The following is a 16,642-nucleotide window of genomic DNA, read 5'->3' on the forward strand; positions in this document are numbered from 1 at the left end:
AACCATTAGAAAGTTTAATCCACTTTGGTCAAGTCAGTGTATCATGGGGTCTAGCAACATGAACAACAACATTATATAAATAACAGACATATAATGTTGTGAGAAAATGAGTATTTGAGAATTGCACAATGATTGTTTAATTAGGCGACTGTGAAAAAGAAACTGTACAGCATGCAGACACACATACACAAGAACATGTATGCACATAAAACAAAACGACATGTTTTCCTGTTCTTACTGGGTGGTGTTTCACTTAAGTGGACAGCAGCGGAGGTTAGGCACTGTTTGACCTGAGTCATCAACCCCTAATGCAGTCACTGACACACACACACATACACACACACACACACACACACACATACTTTGTCCGTCATCCATGCCCATCAATAGCTGCTGTCTGATTTCCTCAGAGGACAGGTTAGTCATGAATTGTCACTGACCAATGAGAGAAGGTGAAGGTGTGAGTCATGCTTGTCACCGGAGAATGACTGACAGCTCAGACTGCGGCAAGGTTACCATTAGAACACTGTGCAAGTATTATCACTGGTAGTTTGTGTCTGTAAGACTATATTCTTCCTGGTTAGACACTGTAGAATAATAACACATGTTTTTAGAACACAATTAATCCCTTATCAGTAGAAAATTGGATTTATAATTGCAAGCCAGGACAACTGCTGGTATTTGGCAAGGTATTTGCAGAATGTACAGTCATTAGTGAAATCCACAAAAGCGTTAAAAGTTCAGGCAGGCATCAAGGAATATTTTTTCTTTCAGCCATGGGATTAAAAATGAAGAAATAAAACACAAATAAATAAAACAGTAAAGCACACTATACAGTATGTGACATGTGTTTGTGAGCATGTGAGTGTTCTTGCAGAGCACTTTTACTAACAGCTAGCTTTGAAATTCTGTTGCATTGCATCTAAAGGCGAGCTCGCTGACAAAAGACAAATGAGGAAACACAGTATGAGAGCTAATTGTTGTAAAGGAAATACCTACTTAATGGCCATATTGGCATGCTGCCCTCTTATGAGATTAATAAGATGTCTGTTCGCCTCTAAGCGAAAGCCAAAAGCATATCCATGCAGACTGGTCTCTCTGGGCTTCCCTGGTTTTGTGCAGCACTAAGCAACACCTGCTCCTCTCACCTTTTCTGTTTCTCTTTCTTTCTGTTCTTTCTCTGAGTGCCCATCACATTTCCCCTCCTTCCTCCCTTTCCATCATGTGTATCTAAGCAGTCTCTATTGGAGAGTTATGAATTAGTGATGAGTTAATACTAAGATGAATTATTGTGATGGTTTATTCAGTAAGGGTGCTGTCGGCGTGTGTTGGACTGTGTGCTCCAACTTGTCATGAAGATTGAATGGAGCTCGACTGTTCAAGCCCATGTACATACACAACCCCCCCCCCCCCCCCCCCCCCCCCCACACACACACACACACACACCTTATCCAAAGTGGTGTTCATAAATTGGTTATGATAAGTGTACAGTACTCACTCAATGTGTTCTTTTAAGGCATGCAGGTTTGACAGCAGCAAAAGAAGCCACAAACCCCTGGCCTGTCTGCTGTGTCTACAACTGAGACTTTACCCCATCCTCTGCCTTCCTCTGACCCTTGCTTTGGCATTTCTCATAACTTATTAAGACAGGAGGGAAGCCGCAAGGAGGACATGTGCAGAGAGCAAGACACAAGACAAGGCCAGAAGAACTGGAACATACAACAGTTAACTATTCATTATGGTGACTAATTAAACATTTACTCATTTTTCAAAGCATAGCCCTGAATACTGGAGCCACGGGGGAGGAGTGGATGTTCGTTAGAATTACAGATATAATGAAAATGACTCAAATGTCAGTGTGAAAATGGGTTGAATACCACCTTTGTTTCTGCTGTCCTGGAAATGTGCTGAAAGGTCTTTTAAAACTGCAATCTATAACTAATAACACATTCAGACCACAGCGAAGATAACACAGCATGAAGTGTCTCATTTGTAAAGTTCTTTTACATCTTTCCTTTTGGTGTGCAATGAAATGTAAGAGATAGCTGTAAAAGAGAAGACTGTAATGTATATTTTTTTTTCAAGTGATTAATCAGATTAAAGCATTAAAGCAATAGTTTGACATTTTGAGCTCTTCTTCATGAGAGGAGAAGACTGATACCATTATCACTTGTCCTTTAGGTGTGAAGCTACAGGAGACGGTTAGCTTAGCTTAGCAAAAAGCGTTGAAGGAGGTGGGAACAGCTAGCGTGGCTTTGTCCAAAGATAGAGAAAAATGCCTCCCAGCAAATCCTATACTTAGTAATTAACAAATTATATGTTGTTTGTTTTATGCACAAAAACTAAAAACTTGGACAGGTGCAGTTATTTCTTTTTATGCCTGCAAATGTCACAGTTTCAACAAATGACATACAGGATAACATGTTAGTGAGTTTAAGAGGAGCAAATTTTATTACCTTCAGACAAAAACAGGTAAATATGAACAAACTGTGAGCAGGCAGCGGGTGAAATTCATGGGAGAACAAAAAAAAAAAAGAAAAGAAAATGAAGCAGCAGTTTTTTAAAATCGAAACCAGCTGAGTTTTTTTACCAAGCCCAATTAGTTGCCATGAATTGGAATGTCAGTCTCAACTTGCTTCCAGCTGCTCCAGGTGCTGTAGCCACGTGGTTATTTGCAGAAATGGTAGGTATGTAATCAGCGTAATCGTAAATTAAGGTTTTGCACACATCAGCTTGAATAGACATTTATGGCACATCCTGCTGAATCAACAAGCTGTGTCTCTTTGTTCTCTTGCAAAGCAACATGAAAAAAAAGGAAATGAAGCAGATTCCTAAGATTTTTATTTTTTGAATGACAATATTAATTTGTTGTGACCAGTTACAAGAGAACAAAAGCATCGAGGTTTGTTTGATATGCAAAATGTTTTAACTATTGATCTTTTTCTTTATTTGTTTTCTTCAAAATGGATAGAAAAACTAAAGCTTTTTTCTCTTCACATTTAGATGTACTTTGCCTGTCTTGGGCTTGGCAGCCTGTCAGACTCAAACTATGGTGATTTGGAGCTCTGCAAGGTGACAGAATAAAAATCGGTTAAAGACATTATGCATTTTCAAGCCTGATCTTTATTTCATCATTCTGAGCCTATATCTCTAATTTAAAAAGTGATATTTGTTTTCATTTGGTCTCATTTTGTACCTCTACTGTTTGTGATTTTGTTATACAAAATTAGCATAGAAAATATCATTCTGTCATTAGGTTATACAGTACATTGTGGCTGGAACAAGCTGGTGTACTGCACACTACTGACAACATTCAACAATCTGCTTTGTTGTGTGCTTTAGAACATTGTACATACAGGCAGTGATGTAAATAATTAATCTGAAACATGCAACACTGGTTGGTTCTTTTAACAAACACAAAACAGCTGTTTTTATGGACTGTTGTTTTACTGTAACTATAAGTTTCCAAATACAAACAAATGTGCAAAGAAAAACTCATTTTTGTACTTTCAATGATATATGCGGATTTGGGGAGCAGTAGCCTATCCAATTTCACTATTGATCTCATAAAACCCACATGTAAAGTGTGGGCAGTAGCATGTCCTAGTTGTATAATGATCTGAATTTGTGACACCATTGTGAAAAACCGTATGCTTCTAATGCAGCTGTTTCTGATCTCCCATCTCTGTCCCACACTTATACTTTATGGGATGTACTGCGTGTCAGAATGTCTCCTTTGTGAGAATGTGTCCTTCAACAAATTGAAAATTGCTCGTTATTTCCTTGTGTCACAGCTTTCATGCATCAGATGAAACACTGTGTACTAAATCAATTAATCCAGAATGGGTTACAGCGCAGCTTGATATGGCAAGGCCGTTTTACACTGTGTGGGCCCACAATTTTTGAAAAAAAGATATGTTTCAAAAGTTGGATTTACAAAGTGTTAATTGGTGTATTCAGGCAAATATATAAAATACCTGTCTCACTACACCAGGGGTATATATTACAGTAAGTATATTCTGTGTCATTAAAGCTGGTTTTGTAATAAGCTAACTCTTTAAGTTATCAGGAATGATCCTTTCCCCTGACTCACCTCTTGCCTGTAGACAAAGGCTCCAGACCATCTTGGCCACAACCACTCACAAATGAACAACATTAACTTACCATTTAAACCAGTATTCATTTATTTTTTTTCCACTTGGGGTCTGCAGAACAAGCTGTTAACACCATCAATATTTACAACACAATAAATCCTTATCCACAAATCCAGCAGACATAGAGCATCATCAACATTTATTTGGAGTTGTGTCTCTGGTGACTTGATGGATGTAAGCCCAGTACAGTGGAAACCGCTTATAGTGATCACATCTGTCCGGGTCAAATTGATCACTATAAGCGGATCATTATTACAACCAAATTTTTTTCTTTTTCTTTATTTCTTATGCAGATTACTATCTAATTGACATCTGTGTATTTGTTACATGAATATAAAGTAATGAAACGGGCAGCTTCGTTATTTACTGCATTTTATTGACTGTTTGAAAATACAGAACAGCTGTTTCAAACACTTGTTGTTTTGCTGCTGCATCTCATTGGCTCATTTTTGGTGGTTTGTCATAAGCTTCAAGGAGACAACGTTTTTCATTGAGAGAAAAGGACTTTCTTTTTCCCGTCTGATTTCAATGTGCGCAACACCAGCCTCAGGTAACCAGCTCGAAGCAGACAGGTTGTGCGTTTAGGCTATGGGGGTGGGGGCCACAGTGGCCCCCAGTGAGAAAGTTGAACGAGAGTCAACTTTTGGAGAAATGTAACCCGTAATGCTGTGGTGGCCAACCACAGCCAGCAATCAGACTGATTAGAGCTGTAGCCCTGCCATGAGGGAAGACAAAACATTACTAGGAACAGGGGAGGACATTTCTCTTTGTTTGATAACGTTAAAAGTAAAGTTAGTCTTCCCTTTTAAATTTTTTTTTCCATATGTTTTCATGTGTGGAAAGACCCAAAATGAACACTGTAAGTGGACTACTTGATTACTATAAGCAAATTATTTAAACACTACTTGTATAGGAATGACTGCCACAAGGTTTTTGATCCATGTAAGCGATTGATCATTGTAACTGTGATCACTATAAGCAATTTCCACTGTATTAACTTTTAGCTCTGTTTAGGTCTCCACCAACTCCTGAGAATAATATCTAGCGCTTACGCTGCTAAACAGTCCACTATGTTCAGCTCGCAGTTTGTCTGTCTGGATGTACTCCACAAACTGTACAGTGGGTTTATTAGAGCCTTTTTACTGAAAAACAGCTGTCTAGAAATGAGTTGATGAGAGCAGTGAGAGTGAACCAAAACAATAAAGTTGCTGGCCATAAAACCAAAACAATGTATGATAGATGCTTAAATGCTTTGTAGAGTTTAAGGGAACTGCAGAGTTGGGTGATAGTGGGTTTGTGACTATGAGTGTTATAATAACAAAATATCAATAGTGCAGCTTTAATGGCCAATTACAAAGTGAAAGTCTGAATCCAAACTAATAACCCCATGATGGCTAACTCATTTAGCCTATACAGCATTGATAAATGATTTGTCAACATTAATAAAGTAATCATTGACAATCAGTGAATCTTGTTTAATTGTGGTACTGAAAGGGAAACTAACTGACACATTGATATGCATGTATACACATGATAACTTCACTGAAGCAATTTAGTGTGATGTTTGTTGTATTTTTTGTTTGTTTGTTTTGTTTTTTTGACATCTGCAGATTGCAACAACTGAATACCCTCCCCCCTACAAGCCTGTAGGCTGACTCTCAGGGTGGCCGTGAGAGTTGCGAAAATGCGAAAGGCCCTCTCTCAAGCAATTATACACTTATTATTATCCAATTAAAACATACTTATGAATATTATATTCCATTTCTGTCAGTAGATCCCCCCACATCTTAACACTGGTCCTTTGATAAATAACTCTGAATGAACCACAAAGACAAAAAGCCTGCAGCCTTTCTTTCTCACGATGAGACAGACAGACTCCCACACAGACACAATGATTACTGAGTAGGCAGGTTTTTTTTTTTTTTTTTCTTGGATCTTTGGACATCGTTGTCCTATGTGGGAACATTCCAGAGGGGATAAATAATGGCTGACCTGCATTAGATTGGGAGCACACAGAGAGAGGAACATGGCAGATAAGGCTGGGAGAAGAGTTTAGGGTGGTTTCTGTAAATGCCTGTATGAACACAAAAGTTTAGCAGCATACAGTAGGCTATGTCAGTTCAATATGTTGCAGAAGGACGTGAGCCCCGCAAATCTAGCATGACTAAATGCTGTTTTAATGTCCATTTGTACCTGTGTTGTGGCAGAATCCTTCCATAGATGTCCATAAACAATTATTTAGTCTGACATCATCTACATGCATCACTCTGTATGTAAATAATGGTGCTGCTCATTGAGATGACTGCAGTGACAGATCAAGCTAATGTTAGCATCTTCACTGGGACCATTTAGCATGCAGCTAATAGATTCCCTCCATGGGAGGCCATCAGAGCTTTGTGTCGGCTGCTCTCCGAGTGGCTGTTCTGGAGCTGGCACACAAGCTCAGTATATCTCATCTGGGAGAAATGAATAGATGAAAATGTACACACAACCCACACACAGAGACACACACAGAAACACAGAGTTTATTTCTTCCAGGGGGCGTGAATATATGGCAGTTGAGATCCATTAGCTGTAAACATGTAGAATCTGTCTGCTGAACAGAAGGCGTCTCAGTGGGGGGCCAGCCGGTAATGTGGAGGTGTAATAGTTTGATGAAGAATATGTGTGCACGTGCATGGGTGCATGTTTAGATGTGTGTGGGTACGTGAAGTCTTGCGTGTGCATGTGTCTGAACATCCTTGTTTTCAGTCAGTTTGACACTCTTGCAGGGCTTGTTATGGCCTCCAGAAGCAGAGCTACCTCTGTGGGGGCGAAAACTGTAAAGGTCCCATTAAGTGTGCTGGGCACCACAGCAGGCATCCAAACATCTGTGACCTTTGTATAAAACAAACAAGTAAAGCTTCTGGAGAAAGAGTCAGAAATTACATTCCAACCCTCCTTCCCACTTAACGAACGAACGAAGACAAAGTTGAACCTTGCTGTAAAAAACTTGGACAAAAGGGTTGAGTGAGGTCATTTCGACCAGAGAGAGGCGAAAAACTGTCAAAATAGAACTTCTTCAGAGCTAATCCTTCTTGGAAAAAATGTGACTGAAAAGTAATTATTGTCTGAAGTTTTAAGTTGGACAGTATACAGTCATCAGTCTGCAAACTAGGGGTGGGAAAACACGTTATTTTGATTCTTTGATTCTTTTGAACTGTCCACCAGATTGGAATCAATTCAGAACCGCTTCATTTGACTCGCCATTGTGAGAACAGCAGTTTTGTGGGCAACAGCACTTTAGGCTTTACCCTCAAAGGCACACTTGAAAGGACGCATTCGGAGCAGAGTTACATACGAGTCAGCAAGCCGCTTCACACCAGAAGCGTATTTCTCTGCATGCACGTTTCAGCAGCCCCCTCCCCCCGGCTCCGTCTTCTCCCACCTGGATCACAGAGTGTGTCAATACAAGCGGTAAACATTGCAGCGCACAGGCCCACGTCAGCAGTTCAAGAAGTTGAGAAATAATATGATCACTAATACTTATAATCAGAGATATGTATACTATATCCTTTTCTTTTCAAAATCATTATTAAAATTGTATATTATTTAGTTGATAATTATCAAAGTGTATAAATGAAAAAAGGTTTTGTAAAAACTGAGTTATTGAGGATAAACCATACAGAGAAGAAAGTCATGCTGCTTTGGTTATTAGCAGTTACTGTTTGTACTGTAATGGATTAGCTTTGATACTGAAGAAAAGTCTGAATCTGACGATTATGAGACAACATCTCTCGATGTTGGATTGTAGATGGATGGAAATAGATTTATGAATGTTAATGGATGCTACCACTGTAAATAGTGAGTTCAGCTGATTGTAGCAGTGTGAGTATTTCAATTTGACTGAGGTCTGACTCAAGAGAAATGGCATGACGTGGAAAATAGACCTTTTTCAAAACACACAACTGAACTTGTCATAGTACAAAAAGTACAATTTTGACTAATAACTTTAATGATGGCTCTGTTATATCCAGGTGTCCCAGTAAGCCATGGCTGTGTAACCAGCATGCACAATACCAGGAACTTGAAAATGAAGCAGTTAAATGGAATTCAGCCATTATTCATTATTTACACCTGTGCTTTTCCTACTATAATATGTCAGAATGTCTTCTGTGAAAAAAAGCATTTTGTGTCAATCAGCTGGGAGGATAGTGGAGAGACAAATACTTCCCTAAAATATACCTCTGCAAAATTCAAATGCTGTTTGTATCTGTTCAGAGCACATTATCTGTTCATATCTGATGAATGCATTCATATTGGTTTTCATCCCTGCTAAAAAGCCGAACTACTTGCGATCTGGAACTACTTTTGTAGACACAATCAATGAGTATGATGGCAAAAAAGGGACAATATGGTCCACTTTTACCATACATATTTGGATAACCAAACAAAGATAAACATTACTGTCAATTTTATTATTTTACCACAGTTTTTATTCTTGCAATGGACAATTAAAACTGACGGTTGGCTTCACTATTGGTCAGTAACGACCAGCATGATCATCTCACTGCTCATGTTGCTTGCCTCACTAGACTCTTGCAATATTTCGGTAGTGTTGCCTTCATCCTCAGATCTCAGCAAATAAATTGATTATTCAAATGTTATCATAACCAATAGGAATGATGGCCAAAACTATGAAAATAAGGTTCAGACTATTTTCTTTTAAGGTTATCTTTAAGGAAATTCATTGCTGCAGCTGTGTTCAGAGCTGCCTCAATCATGTCATTAACTTGATGACTTGGAAGTGGGCCGGAGAGATGAAAAGACAGCATTGGCATACTTCAGTGTAGACAAAAGTGTGTGTTAGAATATGAATGTAAGGAGACTAAAATATGCAGGTGTGTGTGTGTGTGTGTGTGTGTGTGAGAGAGCGCTATAATGAATGAGAGAAGGAATGTATTCAAGTGTATTTATGTGTGTTCAAGTGTACGTGTGTCGCATGAGAGGATGAGGTAAGTAAGTTGTTTCAAGCACATTGGCCAGTCAGTAATTTGGGCCGATTTCAAGTATGAGCCATTTAGTGCCAATCAATTCAGCTGAGAGCTTTTCACCTCTTCCTGAAAGAGGAGTGTGTGTGTGTGTATGTGTGTGTTTGTGTGTGTGTGTGTGTGTGTGTGTGTGTGTGAGAGAGAGAGAGAGAGAGAAAGAAAGAGAGAGAGAGAGAGAGAGAGAGTGAGCCCTACAAATGAAACTTCTCTAATAGAAATTCTAACTAAAGTAATTCTTAGATACACACACTCAGTATTTAAATGTATGAACATCACCTGAAAGCAGAAGAATCTAGTTTCTCTCTTTAATATAAAATGATGGAGGCAGCTGACTGTAGAATTATCTGACAAAACATAATTTTACCCCTGTCACCAGCTCACTCAGCTTCCCCCTTCTCCCATCATGACTCTATTTAATGAGCTCTCACTTTGCAACAAGATGCTCTATGGAAGAGTAGACCAGAAGCAGGGGGCCGGCATGTGAAATTTGTGACATTTTGCAGACTACAACAGCTGTGATTTGTGATTATGCAAGACTGAAAGGAAGAAAATGAAGAAATAATTCCAGTAGTTTGAAAGGGTTTCCGTCACAGTAAACAGTAAATGCATCTGTTTATAGTCCATTTTGTGGCCTTTACAACCATGTAGTATATTGGTAATATAATGTAATCATAATGTATCCACTCTCAGATGCCCTTCAGTACATTCACAACTTATTTTGGGATGTGGTGCATGAATTTGACTTGTATGTGCTGTACGTACAACAGCAACACTTGACTTTTTGGCTACTTTCACTTTAGTATGACCCTTGCTCCCTGATTAAATGTGTTATTACCTTTTCTTATACAGGGCTGAACTGGCTCACAGAGACAAAAATAAAAGTAAACTGTGATGTGCACATGTTCAATCCAGTCACCATGTTTGCAGTAGAGTTGCTTGGGAACCGAAACTCAGTGCTCATTTCACTCTGTTCTGCAGTATATAAACAATTAAAACCTTAAGTCAAGGAAACTTCTCTCAACTTCATGAAACATCTTCTCCAAGACATAGCAGAGATAATTTAGCATCAATATGAGATTTCAAAATGATTAAATTGTTCAAATTAAAATAGTTCAAATTAACTATAATTTCTTATAATGTTTAAATTCAGCTCCAGAGAAATATTCCCATCTTGTCTCATGTTCTCTCTAAAAATGGGCTAGGTTTTTGCACACCCACTGTCTTTTTGTTAACTCTAAGATACCAGTATAGGACGTTATATCATCATAATATCACAACCTTGTCTCTGTGATCAATTGTTCTGAAACTCTCATAACAGCCTCATTCAAAACACAAAAAGACCACAGCAAAATCCAGTACTATTGTACTTTTTTCAACGTCAAGGACAATGTTTCAGACTGCAAGAGAACCAATTCTGAGTGGTGTCACAGCATCTTATAGAAGCAACAGTATTTGCTGCCATTCATTTGTGGATAAAACCTCATAAACACAATTAAAATGTTGCAGTTTAGAGTCTTGTTTATATTTCCTTGCTTTTTCTTTTTGTTATGCAATGCATAGACCTGGTAAATCTTGTACATCTCAGTTTTACCTTCCAAGGATTTTGCTTCACCTGTCTTCCTTACAACCAGAATCGTTTGTCCTTGATTGATGTGTACTTTTTCTCTGCAATTCTTCTGGGGTTGGGGAGATGTTATGAGGACAGTAACATCTTTGAAATCAATAATCTCAGAACACCAACATAATTTACTTCACATGAGAAAAAGAAGCTTCTCTTTAGTTGACAGTAGCAGGAAAAACATGCTGCTGATAAATAACAACCCAGTCTCACATCAAAATGTGTAATAGCTATGTCGGTACACAGCACAAAACATATTAGTTTCACAATAACAGCTCTAAAACTGTGAGATGTCTATGTATGTTTGGCCTATTCTTTTCTATTGGCCTGCATCCACATCACATGACTGTGAAGTGTCTTTCTGCAAAAACAAACAAAAATGGCCGACATTCCCTTTATTCTCAGTGGAAAACACAATATTTTAAAATTGTTTCAGCATTCAAATGCATTTTGATAACATTTCTAGCAAGAAATCTGTATTGATGTTCATAATCTCCATTCAGTGAATGTATATGATGTTTAGTTTGTCAGTTATTATGGAGATTTTTTAAGGCTCTCTATCATTGCTGTGGTGGCTGCTATGAATGCTATTGATGAAACCACATAATTGCATGTTATTTGAGTTACTGTCTTTGCATTGTGTAGTTATCTGAGCTGTTATACACAAAAACACAAAAGTGTCCATGATAACTCAACAATATGCTAGGTTAATGTTAAGGCCATCCATTTTAATTATATCTCCTTTGATTCTGAGAGATAAAGGTTTTTTAGTCAGTTGTGATATATATTCTATTAGCCTAGCCCTGCCTAATTAAGCTTTAAAAGCTATGAGCTGGTATAGAGTTTTTCAAATATGCCTCAGGTGATGTTAGACAAGGAGGATATCAATCACTACGTTCCAATAGAGCAAAGTTCAGGATGCGGTCACTGCAGCATGGATAGGGAAATCCTTAGCTGTTTGTATGTGTGTAGCTGGGTGTGTTTGAAAGTGTCTGGTAAATGCATTTGTGTGTACGGGTGTCTCCAACTGTACTACTGTGCGACTGTGTGCCTGGCTGGTAAGAAGAACTAATTTTCCGGTCCACTTGTTCACCGGCTTCCTTCAATTAAGGCAGGGGTCGGTGAGAGGGCTCCACTCTGACATCAGTTCTGACCGAACAGGCAGGAGGCCACTGCCGCACCGGAACTTATCTTGTTTGTGTGTGCCTGTGTGTGTGTGTGATTCTGGTGTCTATGTTTGATTCTGAAGGAAACTTTGCAGATTGTGATTTATTGGATATAGTGTGGTTTATAAATAAGCTCTTGTATCTTGGAGATGGCATTTGACATCATCTTTGACCGGGTCATTCTGAATATTGAGGCAGGAGAGAGGAACATGTGTCATGTGTTAAGATGAACAAACTTTTTTGACACTATACTGTAGAATAAACAAGCTGCTTTAGATGAAAGACCTTTCATTAAAGTCCAAATAAACTGTAATCACTTTGGAGGCTGGGTTGTTAAGAGGAAATAAGGGCTATATTTACTGTATGTATGACTGATTTAGAGGATGTGTAAATCGGGAAATAATTTCTTGAAGTGTAGTAGCCTGTAACACCTTTATAAATGAGCAACACTAAGGTCAGCAGTGCATACAAATTTACAAGCTGCTGTTGAAATGGCAGAGTTGTATGATGTAATAGAGCCTACCCTCATCAAGGTTATAGTGTTATTATTGTGATTATTTGAAATCTATCTTACAGAGGTGTTTGAGGCTGTAGTTTGTGGTGCTGTTGAATTATAATCAGTTATATTGAGAGAAGTTTATTCCACTCATTGATATAAAAGGGGTGGATGACAGAACTGAATAAACACCTTTAGAAACAATACCAACAAAGACAGGCATTAAGGTATCAAACACAGGTACACAGTAACAGGTATTCATAACACTCAAAGTAATGTAATTAATTAAATGTATTTACATTTGTATATTTAGGTATAAAACAACATATTCAGTGTTTATGTTCTTCCCACCACTTGATTTCTTATCAATATAGTAAATCACCATCACATAACCACTGAAAGTCCCAACATATTAGAGTTTTTGACTTCCTGACAATGTGCAATGTCACAGTGTGCAATGCCAACAGCCGATAAAACCCTTAAGCCATCCCAACCCACACTGTGCAAGCGAAAATGAAACTGTTGAAAATAAATACAGTATCTGAGCTCACCCTTGCCATCTAATTGAACAGTGAGCCTGCGGTAGCTGAAATCATCACCCCAGTTTCCCTCTTTTCCATGGCCATTGGCTGTGGCTTCATATTTCTAAAAATAGCTCTACACACTAGTTTTAATCCTGTCACTCAACATATCAGTGTGCCCCATAAACCTCAATAATGTTATTGTCAGAAGAGATGCTTTTGGCAACTGCTTTTAGAAATATGTGTGAAATCTTTGGACTCATAAAAAATGTATTTCTGTATGATAATAAGAGTCAGTAGTCAGTAGTCTATTTTAACAGCAACCCAAAATGGTTTTACTGTAACTTTATATTGTATGTTTGAAAACATTAAACCATTCTCATCTGGCATAGCTTTATTAACCCAGTAACAATACCAGCCAACAACAACTGTGATGAGTTGTCTATATTCTGCTTTTAAACTCAGACCCTTTTGCAATCATACACAACACAAACTAACTGATTAGAAAGAAACCAACCATTTTGCTGCAGCTTCTCACTGGTATTAAACACATTCCAGTGGGGCAGTGATTTAGGTCTGTAATAATCAGTTTAAATCTAATTTTCAAAAACAGGAAGCTCATATGATAGTCACACATGCCTATGCATATTGTACTAATTAAAAGAGAGTAACAAACCATGCTGTCATTCAGCTTTTATTAATATCTGTAGCTACACATTTGCCAGAAGCAGGAAATTGTGCAAAACAAAGTCAATTAAACTGTTGATTAAAGGGGACCTATTACGCTTTTCCTTATTTTCAGTCATACATATAATGTTACAATGTGGGATGCTCATATTAAACGTGCCAAAAGTGTCAAATGAGGTAGATGTTTGAAGAAGTAATCCCTGTGAGCAAAAGGAACCTGCTTCAGACTGTTCTGAACCCTTGATTTCCAGTGGTTTTTTCTACTTTCATTTCTTTATATGATCATCTAATTTTTCCATTGTTTTTGGGGTATTCACACCATGCCGTGATTTGAGTCAAGCTGGCACCATTACACAGCACTGCAAAGTAAAATAAGTAGTTTACCTGTTGGAGGTGAGCTGGACATGAGCAGTATACTTTCTTCGGTGATGTGTGAAATATAAGTTATAAGAAAATATATAAATTTAATAAATATAAGTAAATATAATATAAGTAAAAAATATTATTTGTTAGAAGATTTAGAAAAGATACTTTCCAAAATGAGTTCAATATTGATTTGATTTCTTTTTCACATTTCTATGTTTGCTATATTGTGCTAGACTTATTTATGCCCAAATATAGCTAAATATAGTCTATAGAAACTGTCACAATACAATAGTAAAGAATAACATGACCAATTTGATAGCAATTGATGAAATATTCTTTTATATCTATTAAGTATTAACATAACTGGGGCCAGCAAGGCCTGCCCTGACTGTGTTGGTGCCCCCCCCCCCCCCCCCCCCCCCCACTCCCCCTCCAAACCTGCCCCCACCACCTCTCTAAATCCCCATCGCTCCCCAACAGTGCAACACCACTTGCTTTTCAATCTAACTTGAACTTAATAAAGAAGATAATAAATAAGTTGGATAAGTTATATAAGTACATTTGGCATTTTAAAACATGAAAAACGCTCGGCTTGACAATAACTGTACACAAGAATCGAACAAAATGCTACAATAGTACCTCCAGTCCTAGTAGGGCTGAATGATAATAGCCAAATTGTAATCATAATTATTCTAACATTTCAGAACAAAACATTTCTATTGCACTTCAACAGTGTTATTGCACACACAGGAGGATGAGAATAAATACAATTACAAAGCTTTAGCTGTTAGCTCTAGGCAAGGTTTTAGAGTGGAGCCTCAAAAGAGTGCAACAATAGTACCTCCAGTCTTAAAACTTTAAAAAATTAATTCACATTAAAATAAAGTACAACAATCATACCTTCGGTCCAAGAATAAGGCAAAATTCATGTATGGAGATGTAAGTATCCCCCGATACCCTTGAGAGAAGCAAGTGTGTATACATATATGTGTGCATATGTGTATGTTTTGAGGTTTTTTTGTTGGTTTGTTTGTTTATCTGTTTTGTTTGTTTGTCTTGTTGTCTCTTTGTCTTTCTTTTCTTATCTTGTGTTTCTGTGTCAGTTGATTATTTTCTGGTATGAATTCTCAGTATGAACTATTGATGTGCTATGAATTCTTACTATTTGTTACCAGTAGTTTGTATTGTTTTGCCCGGAGGAGTCTGAGGGGAGGGTTGGTGTGGGTGGGGTTAAGGAGTTAATATGATATGGTTTGGGCTGTATTGTATTTATTTTACTTTTATAATTCTTTTTTTTTCTTTGTCTGTCCATTCATGTCTATTTATGCCTTAAAAAATAAATTAAAAAATATTCTAAAAAAATGAGATTAAATAACAGAAAAATAATGAAAATCCTCCGAAAAAAAACCAACTTTTAAACAGCTACTGGCATTACTGTATAGCATGCATTTGTGTCTATTTTTTCTTTTTTTAAAAGTTATTTTGTAAAGTTACTCAAGTAAAACAAAGACTTCATGAACTTGACCATTGTTATTAAATATTTTCACATCCCTTCTTCGATGGTTGTCAGTCATTAGCTTTAGTGGATAAGATACACAGAGGGTAAGTAGGTACACCAAAATGTGAGATTCTATCTCACATTTATGACAAAACTATTCAAGAAGTACACTAAATGTTGCAAAGGTATCCAGATATGTTAGTTTACGTATATGAACAGCACATAACAGTGGACTACTCTGATACACTGAACACAATTCCAGCAGAACAGAAAGAGATGTTTTCTTCATAAACATGTTTATCTACATTCGAAGAATGACATGCTAAATGCAGGGGTCTGCAGGGAGCCATTAAATATAAACTATGCTGTTTGATAATAGAACAGAGCATAAAATACACCTAAATGTGTCAGCATCTCGGCTACTTATCATCCCATGCATAATGAGCACTGTAGCTCATATTACAACCACATCAATAACATTTTTACAACATCCTTGCTCCAGCCTCTGGGACAGACGCTGGCCCATTTAATAAGGTTTATAATGATATATGCCTTCCTACGCCCTTTCATCAGTCTCTAAATTGGCACTAAAGGGTTTCTAGTTGACCTATTTACTCATTGTAGTTCTGATCTGGTTAATACGGTGACATTGTGGTGGCTCACAACCATACACCCACAAACATGCACCCACATGTCAAGATTTGACGGCGTCTTTTATCCGTGTGGTACAGAGGCCAAGAATGAGGTGGTTAGAGATAGTGGGAAATTTTTATGTGTTTTCTTCAAAGCAATGATATTCAAATAAGCACATTGAGAACACATAAGCCACAGTGTGGCTTTAGATATGTGGTGAGAAAAAAACAACAAAATACATAAAAAACATAAAGAACAGAAACAGTGAGCGCGTGTGCATTTATGTGTGTGTGTAGGCGGGAGTGCATCTGTATCCCAGGGTTATGTGGTCAGATGTATGGTCACGGTCTCCAGGTCTGGGTCTGCGGGTTTCAGTGTAAGACTGATGAGGAGGATATTTCATCTCTACCCTTTAGGCCTCCATGTGTTTGTGTACATCCGTGTGCAGCCATGTGTGTGTATGTGAGTGTGTG

This window comes from Thunnus thynnus, chromosome 3 (assembly GCF_963924715.1).
Source record: "Thunnus thynnus chromosome 3, fThuThy2.1, whole genome shotgun sequence".
Lineage (NCBI taxonomy): Eukaryota > Metazoa > Chordata > Actinopteri > Scombriformes > Scombridae > Thunnus > Thunnus thynnus.